This window comes from Phocoena sinus, chromosome 4 (assembly GCF_008692025.1).
Source record: "Phocoena sinus isolate mPhoSin1 chromosome 4, mPhoSin1.pri, whole genome shotgun sequence".
Classification (NCBI taxonomy): Eukaryota; Metazoa; Chordata; class Mammalia; order Artiodactyla; family Phocoenidae; genus Phocoena; species Phocoena sinus.
The window spans coordinates 97,743,332-97,759,938 of NC_045766.1; the positions used below are offsets into that span (position 1 = coordinate 97,743,332).

Sequence of the window (16,607 nt, forward strand, 5' to 3'; positions counted from 1 at the left end):
GGAATCTCAAATGATCTCTCATAATAAAGTTCAGATGGTAAATGGACTCAAGGGCTTGACTTTTCCAGTCCATTGCTTGTGTAGTATGAATAGCAAGTAGTGGAAACAGATATGGAGGAGATGCTCCACACACATAGCTGCCTCCATGAAAAAGAAACTCTCCAGATTCAGACCAGATCACAGGAACAGGCTGGTAAATACTTTTGTGCCTCTACCCAAATCATTCTTCACTAAATATTCATTGGGCACTACTATGTGCAAGGCACAATGCTTAGTGCTGGAGGTAAAATGTTGAAAAAAAACAAAAAAGATATGACCCCCGCCCTCACAGTGATTAACTGCATTAGACAATAAGATTTTTTCCAATGTTTTCTTCCTCCAATTTTTTTTCTGGATATGGTGAAAATAAAATAGGAGAAAGATACACATGATAAATAGAAACACTGAAGATCACGATTATGTGTGTGTCATACATCTTATTCAATTTAGTTCTTTCTGCACAGCTTTCACAGTTCCATAATCAGAAGACAAAACCAGTTTTTGAAATGCACTATTGGAAACAGAGAAAATAACTGAAAAGATCTCAACTTAAATTTTTAGAGCATGAGATAAGCATCATCATTTAGCATTTATTGAGTTTTTACAATATATGTTTACAAGGAGTTCTTTCCTCTCTATTAGCCAGAAGAATGTCCTTTAAAATAATTACTAATTAAATACTGTTATAGGAGGACACCTTTCTGCTTTGTCATTCAGAACACTGTAAGAAAGAGTGCTACAATCACATTTATGAAATGAATCAAATTTTTCAATATTTGAGTACCATCGCAACACCTGATGGGAACTACTAGCTACACAGACCAAATGTAGCTCATTGCATTTCAGTTGATTTTGGAAGAATGAACCAGAAATGTGGCAAAGTATGAAGCAAGAACTATTTAGTCACACTTTTTTTTCCCCTCCACACAGCAACTATATAATTAAATGTATGGCTAACCTGAATTTTTAGATGAGTTTTCCAATGTATCACTGATGGAAATTTAAAGAGGAAAAGGATTAAGAATTATATTAAATGAATGCAGCCAGAATACATAGTACTTAAAGTATCTAAAGACCGTAAAGTCATTTCTCCCAATATAGTAACTGATAATGTCCTTGATTTTGTAGACACACACTTTGAAAATAATTTTAAAAAATGAATTACAAAACAATGGAAGAAATCACAAAGAAGAAGAAAGAGATTAATGTAAGTACTTAAAAACCAGTTGCTTACTAAAAACATTATAAACAACTTAAAAGGTGAAGTGGAATTTGTTTTATTCTTTGAAATGTTTTGTACCCTATGGAAGTTTGAAAACATGGTCACAAATTCTTTGGCCCTCCTCTGTGTTCCCTCCCATTGAATCTGGAAGGGCTCATGACTGCTTTGACCCATAGAGCACAGCGGAGGTGACACTATGTAACTTCTGAGTCTGGGTCATAAAAGGCCAGGAAGTTGCTGCCTTGTTTCTGGGATATTGTCTTTTGGAATTCTGAGCCTCCAATTAAGAAGTCTGAGTACCCTGAGGCCACCGTGCAGAAGCAGCCACATTTAGGTGCTCCAGCTGGCAATTCCAGCCGAGCTCAGCCTTCCTTCTATCCCAGCCATGGCACCGCTTAGTGCCATGGCTGGGATAGAAGGATACAAGTAAAGCCATTTGAGGCCCTTCAGGTCAGCCAATCTACCAGGTGAATAAGCCATGAGAGAGAGAAAAAGCTCCCAGCTGAGACCCATAAAATTGTGAGATACAATAAAATGTTGGTTGTTTTAAAGCCACTACATTTTGATGTGGCTTGTTATGCAGCAACAGAAAACTGGAGCATACCTGCTTGTACGTGTGATATTTTTACAATAAAAATTTAAAAATTGAATGTAAAAGTCACTCTGGGAATTTGTCTGCAAAAATTGACAAAGACAGTCTTAATACCCTTCCTAGAGAAAGAGCTCTTACAGATCACCAAGAAAAAAATACTAACACCATATTAAAGAATGAGCACTTATATGAACATAAAATTCACAAAAGAAAAAAAGGCTAAAAACCATGTAAAAAATGTTCAACCTAATTAGTAAGTAAAGGAAATGTGAATTAAACAATTGAATTAAAATTTTGGTTATCAAATTGGCAAAGATAAAGAAAAATAATATTAAATGTTGGTTTGGGTAAAGTGGGAGTATACATTGCACAAACTTTCTGGAAAATAAATTAATATTACATGTCCAGAGTTTAATACAATAAAGTTGGTCATTCACTTAGGACCTGTTTTCACCCAGGGACAAGAAAAAAACAGAAACTTCTATCTCACCCTTTAAACTGGGACATTCCAACCTATACAATTAGCTGCAACATGTCTCAGCTCAAAACAGGCCTTAGCTTCTGCTAAGTTTGAAATATGGAAAACATATAATGCAGCTCTTCTCTTTTAGTCCAAGCTTTCGGCAAGACTGTTGCAGAAGATTTCTAATTGAGAGGCAGAAACAACTGCTGTGAGGAAGGTAGCTATTGAAGGAATTCCCGGAGGAGGAGACTGAGTTTGCAGAGCTCAGTGCCATCAGTTTCCTCTTCTACTGATATCTTCTTCCTTCAGAGTAAACTCAGAGATAAGGAAGGCAGGGTCTTCCTCCTTCAATAAACTCGGGTTTAGATCTTGGCTCTGCTTCATCCGGTGAAAGTCCTTCAGGATACCCATCATGTCTGCAAAGCTGCTGGCCTGGGACAGAGAGACACAGTAGCTCTGTGTTCTGGTTTGCAAATATCAGGGCTGGCAGAACATATCAGGAGGACTGATGGAAGCTCAGGGAGTCTACCTGGGTCTCCTTGGCGATGTCACTAACGGTGAAGGAAGTTGTAGAGTGGAATGAAGATCCAAAACAAGGTAAGCGGGGAGAGACCTTTGAACTTTCTGGAGGTAAGAAATCTGTTGTTAATGAAGCCGAAACTGCATCAGACGCCACGATTTTAGCCATCTGGCTGCGCAGGTGGCGCAGCTCATCCTGCAGCTCCATAGGCGGCTTAGGGCCGGCAGGGCTTTTTCGAGGCCAGGAGCCTCTTCTCTATCTCCTGCAGGCTGGGCCCTGAGGCATTGCGCTACATGACAATCAGAGGGCTGGGCTTCCAGGGGCTCCTCAGGGGCCATGTATGCTCCTGACCCGGGCAGAAGGCTCTGCTTCATCTATAGCATCCAGGCGATGTGAGCCAGGGTAGGGACTCGGGGCACAGCCCTCAGACCCAGGTCAGAGATGTTGGGCAGCACCTCCAAGGATTCCGGGGGACATGGCTTCAGACACAGGTTGGTACCCATCCTTCTCACTACACTTCGAACAGCCCCCTGCGGCTTGTTTTGCCAGACTGAGACGTCACATTGGCTTCCATTCCCCACGTTTCAACTGGCTCCTGCACTTGAAGGACAAGGCAGCCACAGGGCAGCTCTGGGGGCTCGGGTAGGCTGGAGGCTGACCCTTTCACCTCAGGCCGTCTCAAGGAACACCAGGCTTCTCCTCCTCAGAGCTCCGCTCTGGCCTCACTCCCCTCACGGCCCCTCCTACCACAGCGGCGCCTAGACTCAACCGCCCTCACTTCCCCTCCACATTTCCTTATTAACAACTCTTCTATGGTTCCAGTTGCATTAAAAATGTACCTACTGTTGCTCCACTCTCCTCACGGCAGATGCAGTAAACTTTGAAAGACTAAGTCAGATCATGCCATTTACCCACTTAACAGCCCCACTCTCATCCAATAGCGCCCCATAGCACTTAGATCGGACCTAAATTGCTTTCCCAGCTTCCAGGCCCCGTATGATTCTTACTTTGCCTACTTCCCGATTTAGCCTCCTCTCCCCCTTGCCCTTTATTCACCAGCCACACTGGCCTTCTCCTTATGGGAAGCATCGTGCTCGTGTCCGCTTTCAGGCCTCTGCTCTTCCCGTGCCTGGAATGCTCTTCACTATTTAAATCTCAACTTACATGTCACTTCCTCAGAGAAGTTTTTCTTGACCGTCTGATCTAAAGTCAGCCACTCATTTTCATGTATCTCTAATCTAATTCTCTTTCATCGCACAGTAGCCCTTATACGTTCCCTACTTAATCATACATTTTATTCATTTGTACATTCATTCAACACCAACCCTTCCTATCTCCCCACTCCTCCTCGAGAGCAGGGAACTTGTTTGTTTTGTTCACTGTAACATCCCTTGCAATTGGAACAAGGATGGGCACGTGGTAGTTGATCCATAAATATGTGCTGGATGCCTTGCAAATACTTTTTGTACTTTTGGAACAAAACCAGACATTGTAAGTTTTGTGGACATTTTTCAAAGCTTTGATGGTTCTGATTAAAGTACATTGCTTCAATTTCAAAAAAAGAAAATCCCACAAACAAAATCACAACCACGTAAAATTATTTCAGTAGTGTGATGAGAGCTCCCCTGTCAAATCAGATGCTTTCAAAACTAGACCACCAGTCAACAGGCTCTTTGCTTTGAATTGAAGAATGTGCACCTCCCACCAATATTTTTCGTGTTGCTGAACATGTGATTTATTTACTGGGTAAGGAGCAAACCTTAGTGAAAGACTCCCCTTTCAGCTCTGAAAGTGCTGAAAACAGGGTTTCATCTTTTGAGGCTGGTTTAAAACAAACCTCTGGAATGGGGAGATGTCTTAATTGCCCCACTGAGTAGATGAGAGTTAAATGTGCTCCTCTTGGTGTCATTCACTCTGGAACTGCAGGAACCTTAGTGGCTGGGTCTCAGTGGCCAACTATGACCACAAGATTCTGCAGTAATGAGACCTGTTTCTATAAAATTCATGAGAAAAATCTGAATTGCTATTTATAGATATACCACACCATTTCAGAAATGACATAACATTCAGACACTCAGGCTCAAGTTTTGTTATGTTCCAACATAGCCTATCCCCACCAGTTGTGAACTTCCACCACAGCCAGGCAGGCCGCATTCTTACGATTCTTGAAGGGATGGAAAATACACATTTATTAAACACATCCTTTGGGCCAGTCTCTTTGCTAATTGTGTTATCTGTACGGTCTCGTTTAATCCTTAAGACTGTACAACAAGTGAGTAAAGGTCATCAGAAGACAGATCCTATTCTCTCACACAATATTAAAGAAGATTGGTCAATTAGGAATCGGCAAAACAAAGGAACTGTTTATTTTTATCCCACTGACATTATCCCAGGGTTTAGTTTCAAGTTTTTCAAAGGACACTGTATTTTACTGAACTGATTCATGGCAGTTGTCTGGAGCATGGAAAATGTTCATTGATTTAACAATGTTATTAAATTGGGCACAAGATTTCCACAGGAACTGTGCATTTGAGTTGTTTAGAAATGCCAGGGCTTTAGAAGGACAGTTAGGTGAGGTACCTTGAGGTTCCTGGAAGCTATTCTTACAGTCCCATGGAGTGGTGCATCTGATTTGGTTTCATTAATAATGTTTGGAGAGCCGGAGCAAGGGGTGGGCGGGCCATTTCCTTTTCTCCACCCATCCGAAGGAACGCCTTCATCCTTCAGCTGATTTTTATAAAAACTTAAGGTTGTATGTCTCAGATAAAACTAGGATTGTGAAATTCCATATCTACTGAAACAGGGTTAATTCTGAATTAATGACTAAATCCTGATAAGCTAGGAGAGAGGAAAAAAATCTCCTAAGGTTGTACTAAGCCACTACTGAGGGTCTGGATTGTGGATAACTGGCCTACTTTCAAGTACATTGCAGTTAGAGAGACACTCATTTTCCTTTATTTTTTAATTTATTTTTAAAAATTTTTGGCTGTGTTGGGTCTTCGTTGCTGTGTGTGGGCTTTTCTCTAGTTGCAGTGAGCAGGGGCTACTCTTTGTTGTGGTGCGCAGGCTTTTCATTGCGGTGGCTTCTCTTGTTGTGGAGCACCGGCTCTAAGCATGCGGGCTTCAGTAGTTGTAGCACGTGGGCTCAGTAGTTGTGGCTCACGGGCTCTAGAGCACAGGCTCAGCAGTTGTGGCACACGGGCTTAGTTGTGCCACGGCATGTGGGATCTTCCTGGACCAGGGCTCGAATCCGTGTCCCCTGCATTGGCAGGCAGATTCTTAACCACTGCGCCACTGGGGAAGCCCTCATTTTCCTTTATTTTTAAGACCCATATTATGGTTACACAGTTCAAAGAAGCGAAGTATAAATGAACTGGTAGAAGAAAGGATTGAAAAGATCTAAAGTATATCTGAAATTCCTACCTGTTTGGAATAAGGAAGGATGAAATGAGAAATTAATTAACACTTCAATATGCAAATAAATTTGAGAAATAGTGACTTTAGTTTAGAAAACTGGAGAGCAGAAGCTTCAATGGTTGGAATCTAAAATTAGGTCTTCATAATGCAAGTTAAGAAGAGATAATTGAGAGGAAGAAGTCAATGAGATTTTCATTCTAGGTACATCCTCCTGACACTTTTCCCATTGCTAGAAATATATCAAACGTTTCCTAGAAGTTCCTCATCCTTGCTGAGAAATTGTAGCCCTTTTCAAATGAAACTGTTAGATAACTTTCAGACAGGATAAAATAGTAAGAATATAATGGTGATTCAAGGTGTGGTCAGAGATCTTCTAAACAACAGAGTTCAGGAAGAAGACTAAGGCTATGCTTTTATATATATTCAAGGAGAATCTTATATGGTGTCTCTTTTCAGTTATCCAGATATTTTGCATTATACAGCAATGTTTAAACTGAACCAACAAGTGCAAAGTAAGTGAATTCCTTTGTTTGGACTGACTATATTTTGACATCCTTGCATTCAATCACCTTAGCATTTGCATTATGATCCATTGGTATATTCATCCATATAATTAAATAATTGAGTAATTGATTAATTAAACACTATACCTCATCTAAGATGACCTGTGAAGCAATTTGTTCTGGGCAAGTTTAAGAAAAATGCTTTGGGTGAGTAAAATTTGATTTGGTTTCACCTCCAGTTAAAAGTGGACTTATTCTTATTGAAGACCAATTGATGATACTGATTCAGTAACAGCTAACTAATTAAAATGATGCCCCCAAATATTCATTTTATGTACCTTTGAAATAAGTGTGAAAAACTTCAAGTGTATCTTAGTAGTCACTTGTCTGTGGAATAACTTTGATGCAGAACATGGTAGAAGGAAGCAGGAAGGAGAAAAAATGTGCTGTGTGTGTTTGGGATATGGTCAATGTTCTGAAATACTCCAGAATCTTCACAGAGAAAGACTGCAGCCAGACTCTTGGGATATCAGAACATGGTTGAGCTCCATTTTTGATGGGAAAATATTGACTTCAATGTTTTTGATGATAGTTGGTTTTTTTTTTTTGCGCTTGAATGTGATGGTTCCTCTTACCCCCATAATAATCAAACATATTGTCCATAATCCACGGTCAAGTTGGATTTCCAGGGAGAGCCTTCACAGAAAAATTGCCCTAAATTAAGCCATAACCCAGTAGCAATAGTAATAGTTATTACTTATTGAGGATGTCTTACTTGACAAGTTCTGTGCTAAGTATATTTACATATATATTATTTAATCCTTACCATGATTCTACAATAAAGCAATCTTCTTATATTTAAGATCCTTTAATAAAATTTTAAATTAACTCATACACACATGTATATACATTTTGAAGATAGAGCTTATGTTTTGCTCCCCTTTCTCTCCTCAGCACACAATGAATGGCTCATAATTGGTACCTAGAAAATAGTTGTTGAATTAAATGAAATGTCACTTTCTGTGCTTTTCCTGAGGGAGGGGTTTTTATCAATCATTTTGTCCTTTGATGTAACTCTGAAGACACTCAGGGATGAACAGGCACTGGAAATTTTTAACCCAGCTAAGAAACGTGGATCGACTTGTCTCTGTCCTCTTGGGTCACTGAGGAAGGCTGGCATAAAGTAAGGTTGAAGGAGGATTGTGGAGGGATTGGTGGGAAGGGACAAATATTAATTCTGGTGAAAATATCTGGTTGTAAACATAAAGCAATAAGAAAGTTGAGAGACTGTGAACTTGGTAGTTTTCTGTGGAGTGTCTGAAATCTGACAGATGATGCTCTGAAGTGAGAGCACCTGCAAGACTGGGCTTATACACAAGAGAAAGGAGGGTCATGGTGGTGGGCAAACTCCCAAATGAATGCAGTCTTACTTTCTGTGCATTTCAGACCCTGGTTTATTAGATTTTCCAGTTGCTGGTCAGATCCTTCTCCATACTGCTTTGTTCCTGATGGTCCCTGACAGTTCTTATGGCTTTGGTGTGCTGCATATAGGAGGATCACGGGATGACATAGAGTCTAAGAACTGAGTCTTAGTCTTCTGCCTCCAGCTTTGATTAATTCGCGGAGTCTATTGATTGAGCATCCAGTCATTCCAGGAACCATCACTGTCAAGCACAGTGTGCACATGTGGAGTCATGCAAAGCAAACTAAACAGACTCCACGCCTCACCTCCAGGAGCTCACAGTAAAAACCAGACAATAGATGGGGTGAACACAATGGGGCAAACAGACACACAGCTGTATAAACAAAGAAGTACAACAAATTAGAGAATTTTGGTATGAACTGTGAGTGCAAGTGCTCTGTCTGTGCACTGGAAATGAGGGGAAATTCTGCAAGTTGCAGAGAACTTGCTGGAGTCTGTGAGGGTAAGGAGTGAGCAGGTGATGGCATTGGTGGAATCATCCTCCTTCTTTCAATTAGGAGAGAAACAAAGGTATTACTCTGAAGGGACATGTATTGCTACTTAAGTCTAGATTCTTCTAAGAGATTTGGTTATAACCAGCCTAAAGAAGGAAAGTAAAAAGTATTAAGTAGGGCATAGCCTGCCAGCGAGATTTCATAAGCCTTCTTTCCACTGGAAACCAGGCTAAAAAGAAAATAAAAACCAGAGTGTATTATAATTGTACATTCCATTCATAACCAGCTAGCATATGCCAATTGATTTTCCAAGGAAATGATTACTTTGGGTGAGTTTTTTTTTTTTTTTTTTTTTTTTATTAATAAGCGGCAACACTTTTCGCCATTGTCTAGCACTTGCTGTCTTTGACATCTCGAACATTGTCAGGAATTAATCTAGATTTACAGAATTCAGCTGAAAGCTAATTCCAGGCAGGTCTCTACCTCAACCATCCTAGGCTGATAGGTATCTCTCTTCTATTAAATATATCCAGATAGGGAATTTAAAAACCTCCCCAGGAATCTTTTCCAGGGTTTATAAAACCTTCACTGCCAGTAAGATCTTTCAATCTAACTTAAATTCCTTTGGTTGTAATTTAAATTCATTTCCTCTTCTTTCCTCATTAGAGAGGAGAGCACTGCCCCTAATACCCGTTCTTCTGAATACAGCTGTTAAACACACACCTCAGGCTTATTTCTTTCCTGGACACAAAGGATTTTTCAGGTGTCATCTATTTATACTTTTTTTTTTCCCCTTTGACTTCTGACTTTTTCTCAAGGTAAGATAGTCTTCTTAGATCCCTTAAAATTGTGAATTTCCATAATTGATTTCATGAGGTTCGTTCTACAAATATTGACATGTCAAGATGTCCCATTTCTCTAGTTCCAATCAGGTCTTATTTATTAGGTCATAAAAATATAAAAGAAATTGGAATTTATATTTCATGTTTTCTTGGAATGGGTGAGATGATAGTCTCAGTCTATTAATGGCCACTTCCTAGCTCTTAATCCCTTGGGAAAGAATTTACCTCTAGATATTGCAATGGGTGAGGGGGAGTGTCTTGTTTTTCACAACTATAAAGTGAGAAGATAGACAAAATATTTTTAAGGTTTTACGTACCTTTAATGTTCAGCAATTCCATGACTAAGTTCTAAGTATTCTTTGGCCCAAAAGAGCAGCTATTTTCCCTTAACAACCACTATTCTTACAATAGTGGCAATCCTATGTGTGTCACTGTGTGTCATCCTATGACTGATTTCTAAAGCAAGAATCTCTAAACTCTATTTAACATTTTTCTTTATTGAGGTATTCATATTTTAATATAAGTCCTCTTGGGTACCTACTTCTGCTTATATGATACCTTAATGCCAAAGGGTATGAGTTTTTACATACGCTAAATCATTTTTCAGTGTATTATTGCCTGAATGTTTTTGCAAGGCCGCTGATATCATATATGACTGTTTTCATTAAATTGCTTTTAGTCCTCTGGAAAGGAGCCTGTTATTCTCCATCTTCTCTATCCACGTGAATATGCTTCCCATCTTTCATTCCCTGGGGTCTTTTAAAGCACATACTAAAGCAAGCATATTGAGAAAATGATGACACATAGGGTTCTCCGTAAAAGACAATTCTTTTTATTTCAAACACTTAAGTAGCATGGAATTTTTTTTTAATTTACATTATTGAAAGAATTTTCAAAAGTAGGGCACTGAAAAAAGTCCACAGCAAACATATTTTTGGGGTGGATCTCTTTCTCCAAGTGATTATATATTGAGTAATCAGTTTACATTTCATTTCCTTTTAAACTTCTGCTGAACTTTGAATTAAGCATCAAAAGGCATATCAGGGTTAGCCACAGCACCTCCCTCACTTAAGAAACCTAGCGCCTGCTGAAATATTCTAAGGGATTTTATAAGAAAGGTGGATACTTTCTTCTGCCCTTTTGTACTTTCATGCATTAGCCTGGTTTTTCCTTGCTTGACTTGAAAAACATTCTTCATCAAACCTCATGGCTAATTAAACAAGGGAAGTCTGATTCATATTCTAGATATTAAAATAGGATGAATATTTGTAGAAACTTGAGCCACTTTTCTTCTATTACCAGGTTGTCAGCAATTTATTTTCTGCCTCAAACAGCAGATCTACGTAGATTTGCAGCATTTCCTTTGCCCTCCTGTGAGCATTATCAGGCCCCTTTCTTCTCCCTCTCAGCCCTCTCCATCTAGGCTGTGATGACAGCTCTTATACCAACTGAGCACAAAGCAAGTGCCCTGGACTCACTGGCTGGCTGACTGGACAGCTTAGCAATCAGCTGACATTTTAAACAGTTCTTTACATGTCTTTGTCCCATCTTGTACCCCATAACTCACATTGCATGTCCCTGAGTAACATTTGCACTTTCCACCCAATAGGCGTACCTCCTGGCTTGGTGTTTGGAGTTGGTGGTAAGCAAGGGGCATGGCATGACTGCACTCCTCTATCTTTAGTGCTACTCCCTAATTCTAAATGGCTCTGAGAATGCTCTCCACCATGCCTTTCATCTTTTCACCCCTTTCTTTTCGTCCATCTCCCCACTCCTCCTCTCCTGCCTCTTGTTTACCTGTCTTCCCCTCCCTCATCTCTCTCACTACACTGAAATCACAAACAAAGCAGTACTGGAAAAGTAGGGCTAAGAGAATAATGATGGGGTCTTTCCCTCCATTTGTTTTGGTTCTCTGAAATTCCTCACCATCCTTCTGAGGTTTTGACTTAAATTATCTGCTTTCCTCACCAGTTTTAATTTCAAAAACAACGACTGCCTTTTCTTAGCTTATAGTCTAGTACTAGGTTCCAGTTTTCGAACACATAGCCTTTTTAAAAAATTTTCCTAATATCTTAACCACTAAGGAGTTCATTCTTCAATGACAAACCAATTCATACATGGCTCAATGATGGAAAAGATTGTTTGAATTTAGGTTTTCTCAGGTAATTATGCCAACTGACATGACACATTTATATAAAAGGCTGCTTTTTAGTGAATACAAAATTCCCTTGAGATCTCCTGCTGAAGATCTACATATCATTATTATCCTTATGTAATGTTATCACCTTGAATTCTAGAAAGAAAAATTCAGGTTAGCTGGGGGATCACCTAGGAAGTCCAGAGTAATATAGTATACATGCACAGTAAAAACTGGCATTAAGAACATGTTAAATGGAAGGTAAGTAGGATTCTGAAACGTTTTTTGTTCCACATCTTGCCACTTATCTCCTTCACTGAAAATTCTCCACCGGTCATTTAATATTTGAAAAGAATATAAGCTACACTCATTCTGAGGTTGGGTCAGCCATGCACAAAAAGTTAACCTGCCTCTTTTGCTATAAGCTTAGCAGAGAGAGATTGACCAGGTGAATCATAGTATGGTACTGGGGAGGTACCTAAATGAGAAGTTCTGGGGCAAAATAACAGATCCTATTGGATCCATTCCTGATAATAACTGTCCACCCACAGGCTTTGGGTTCAGAAGGTTCAAGATAGCTTTGGTCTTAGAAACCACTGTCACAAAGATGGTCAAAAACAGGCCTGGATTTGAAAGCCATAAGTGATTATAACTCTAGCAACATGGACTTGCAAATAGGGAAACGAATACCAAAGTTAATGTAGTTCAAAGCAAATGGTAGAACTCTGAGAACCCAGTGGGATGGAGGAAGCATGGCCCCATTGCCATTAGGATGGAATCCACATCCCTGGTACTGCACTCAGAGCCCCGTCGACCTTGGTGGCTCCTCTCTCCCCATCTCATTTCATCTGTGCTGAATTATACACAGAAAAAGGAACGACCACACTGTCTGACCTGCTGGATTTGCCATATACCCTGACTTCTAATTTGCAGGTGAACAGATCCTTCACGTCTCAGTCTGGATGTCATTTCTTCCGGAAAGCCTTGTTGTTTCCTTGAGTTTGGATTAGGTGTTCCTCATCCCTTCTCGCAAGTGCCCTGTACTATCTTATCAGAGCAATCAACCTGTATCAGAATTGCCTGTTGACTTGTCTGTCTTCTCTGCACGGCCCCTCTTCCTCCGCACCCAACCTGAAGGTTAGGACATCGTCCTGCTCACTGTGATATTCTGGGTGCCTGCTTCATTGTAAGGCTGTGGCGAAGAGTAAATTATTTACTCAGTGCCTATGTGGGCTAAGAACTCCTCTTGGTGTTTGAAACATATCAGTGAACACACTCACACATTTTTACAAAATTTATATCTGCTAAAATATATATAAACTGCTTGGCATAGTACCTGACATAAGTATTTAATAATGATAGTAATAGTAATGGTAAATAGCTAATCTTCACTGAGTGCTTACTATGTGTTTAAAAACACATTCAAAGTGTTTTTTTCATGTATTATCTTGTTTTAATCCTTACAACAAATCTCCAAATTAATACTATTATTTTTCCTACTTAGTGGATGAGGAAAGTGAGGCATAGAAATGTTAAGTGACTTGCCCACATGGTTACCAAGTTGTGAACCCAGAATTCAAACCCAGACTGTTTGACTCTTGAATCGGGTCTTTTAACTTTTTTATGTTTATTTAATATTTAATATTCTGTCAGTATTATCATCATCATCATCAAGATGCACTCAATAAATACATGCTAAAAGAAAATAAGCGAGGATAAGAAGTCTTTTCCTAAGATGTGCCAGTGTCACTTCATGTTTATATAATGAAGCTGTGCCATTCTGGTACAATTAAGTATGCAATTGATTTTTTAAATGATTTTGGCTCATGGAGGTTCATATTATTCATCTGTCATCACATGGATTCAATAAAACTTTTCTTATCCCCCCCAAATTTTCACTTCTAAGGAGTGGACTTATTGCCAGAAATTGATGCTGCAGAAGTGGAAACCTCATTTAAAAACAGCTGTCAGTCACCTGGGAAGTCTCAAATTGATTTTCTCCACATTTTGAAGAAAGGATTGTAGGATGGGGTTAGGAGCAGCCTATCTGCTGTCCTTTCCTGTCCTCCCTAATTAGTTCTAATTAGTTCAGAACCTCAATCAAACTTGCTGGTTTGAAGTTTTTGTATTAGCTTTTGTGGATTCACAGAAGTTAATCAAGAATGGTTAAAGAAACAAGAAAATGTTTGTTCTCCTATCTGCCCCCCGTCCAATCAACTGAGTGCTAACTGAATACTTTCTATGAGTCCATCCATCATAGTGTTCTGCTCCAGTGCAACTAGATAAGCCTAAGTCATGGTACTTGTCTTCAAGGGGCCATAACTCTACTTGGGAAGATAATATACACAAGAAACAGTGGGGAGAACATCATACCAGTAATAATTGTGTTCTCCGCTGTGGGCTAGCCTTGGGGACTGTAGGAGTTCCAAAGAAAGGGAGATTCATGACGCCAGACAAGTGAGGGATTACATCACAGAAGAGATGGAAAACTAGGTCTTGCAGAGTGAATAGGAATTGGATAAATAGAGAAGAGAAGGGAGATCATTGTGCATATGGGGAAAGATTTGGCATGGAATCAATGTTTGTGGGATTGTAAAGAGACTGGTCTGGCTAGAAGAGAAGAAACATTTTGGAGACTGATGAACAATATGTGTCCATGTAGTTAAGGGTCTCCTTGAATAATACGCAGAACAATAATAAAAATATTGAGAGCTAGATGAGCTTTTAGAGAATATTTGAATTGGGCAATTCCATCCACACAAAGTGATCTCTCTCAAATTTATCACTGTTTTGTAATACTGGGCAAGTCAAGCTCTCTGAAAACCCACTGTTAGTTAAAAAGTGTCAGAACCATCACTGGAGTAGGAGAGGTTTTAAGTTATAAACCTAATTGAGACTTTGTCCTCTTCTGATGTTAGCTCATCACTAAGTTGCATGACCTTGTAAACACTACTTGTCTTAGTTGGGCCTCAGTTTTCACATCTGTAAAGAATGAGCTGAACCATTTCATTTCTAATGACACTTTGAGTGTCTAATGACACTTTATGATTCTTCTTGCATTTTTGCACCCATGTGATCTTTTATGATGGATAAACTAGGATGGATTTTTCAGACCAAACTCAAAACAGCCTGAATTTCTCTTAAATGGATTGTTCTAAGAGGTATCTTGGATGTGTCATACCTTTGTGTGGTCATGAACAGTCCAATCATAAGATCAAAGATTTTAAGCCTTGCCGGGCATAGGCTGAAATGGAAAATAGTGTTCAGTCAGTTCCTACCTTTACATAAATGGAATGATGTTGTCGATGATAATAATATAGGCTGCTTACTGAATGCTTATTTTGTGCCAGGAATTTTATATGATATATGTATATTTATATAATAGCCCTTCATGTATCTTCCATTTATTGTGAAAAACACAGAGGTTTGATGACTTTCCCAAAGTCACCTAACTCACCAGTAGCAATGCTGAGATTCAGTTCCAGGGCTGTCCATGCACAAATTTATGCCTTTTTTTTTTTTTTTTTAACTAGTAATGTCTTCTTGCTCAGTGAAGGATTCAGGGGCATATATTGCTAAAACTTAACATAGGTGCTGGCTCCATATACAGCTGGGAAAATTTGGAGCTCATAGGAAAGGTGAAAGAATTAGGCTCCTTAGATAGGACTTTCGTATTCCCTATTATGTTTAGGCCAGAGAGTCAAATACCAAGGCTGGAATTTAAAAGGGACTGAACAATCTTATGACTAGTAATAGCATTTGTAGTCATGAGGATTGAGACAAAAGGGGAACAAACGGTAAGCTTTAAGGTCAAACATTCAGCACCAAGGGGTTAGCAAAATACTTTTCTTCCTAAGTTCAAATGTCATGCAAAGAAATGCTGAGGGTTGACTGCACCTGTGGCTTGTGCCATTGAGAGGGCTTCTGAGGGGAGGATGAGTCATCTGGTATGACAGGAAGACCACCTACTTACTATACATTTTCTGTCTGGGTCTCTATTTTTTTCAGCATTGTTGACAAGATGTGCTGACTGAAATTCTTATTATTTAATAAGCTTTCTTCTTGTGGCACCTTTTAGAGCATAAAAAACTCCACTGTCATTATGATTAGAAGAATCTATGTGTTATTTTCACAGAGTTAATGAATTTGCATTTTGTTCTAATCATTCTGACAGAATGTTTGTCTTAGAAGTAACTTTTTCAGCGCAGCTCCCTGGGTGCTTATTCAAGAGGCTGGTCTGATGGATAAACTTTCACAGGCTGAAGGAATTCAGATAAACAGGGTGCTTCCCAACCAACATGAGAATTAGAATTCTCAGGGAAGTCTTTTGCATATGTTCATGCACCAATCAGTTGTAATTAATAAGTCTACTAAGAGAATTATTACCCTACTCTATACCAGGCTACTTCTGGCCCTATAATTCCCAACTTATGTATGCCAGGGTATGGTATACAATGTGACACACCAGGTTTAATTTAGATTCTGAAGGGTATCACCTAATAAATAAACAGTTTGCTGATTGCAAATTCTTCCACCTTTAGATGACAGGGTTATACTAGTATAAAGTGTTTTTATTTTAATAAAGGCAATTTGAGAAGTGCCCCAGAGTGAATGTATAAGACCTTTTAATTCTGTCTCATAGACTCCATGAAATATGGAAATACAATAGGCTGTTCAGAGAAGCAGTCTCTAGGAATCCACTAATCTTTGCAGATTGTTCTAGAGAGTAGACAGTTTAGGTCCCCACCCTAACCCTACTTGTAGCATTCCCATTTACTAATGACTTAATCAAGTTGCTCGTTTCAGGAGCAAAGGAGGACTGCAAAATCAGAATATAAGCCTTTGTTTATTCTTTTATTTTCTCAGATACTGAGGAGAATTATTTTCTTTTTGCTGACAGTTTATGTATCTCTGGCTCCAACAAATTTTTGCTTGTTTTGAGATACATGCAGAAA

The 16,607-nt window shown here is 39.2% G+C and overlaps 1 protein-coding gene and 1 pseudogene across 4 annotated transcripts in view; both read right to left on the reverse strand.

The window, feature by feature from the left end:
• Positions 1-16,607, reverse strand: part of COL8A1 (collagen type VIII alpha 1 chain) — a 154,982-nt gene that overhangs the window by 58,197 nt on the left and 80,178 nt on the right. The gene's annotated exons all lie outside the window — the stretch shown is intronic.
• On the reverse strand, positions 2,590-3,410 carry LOC116752974 (annotated as a pseudogene).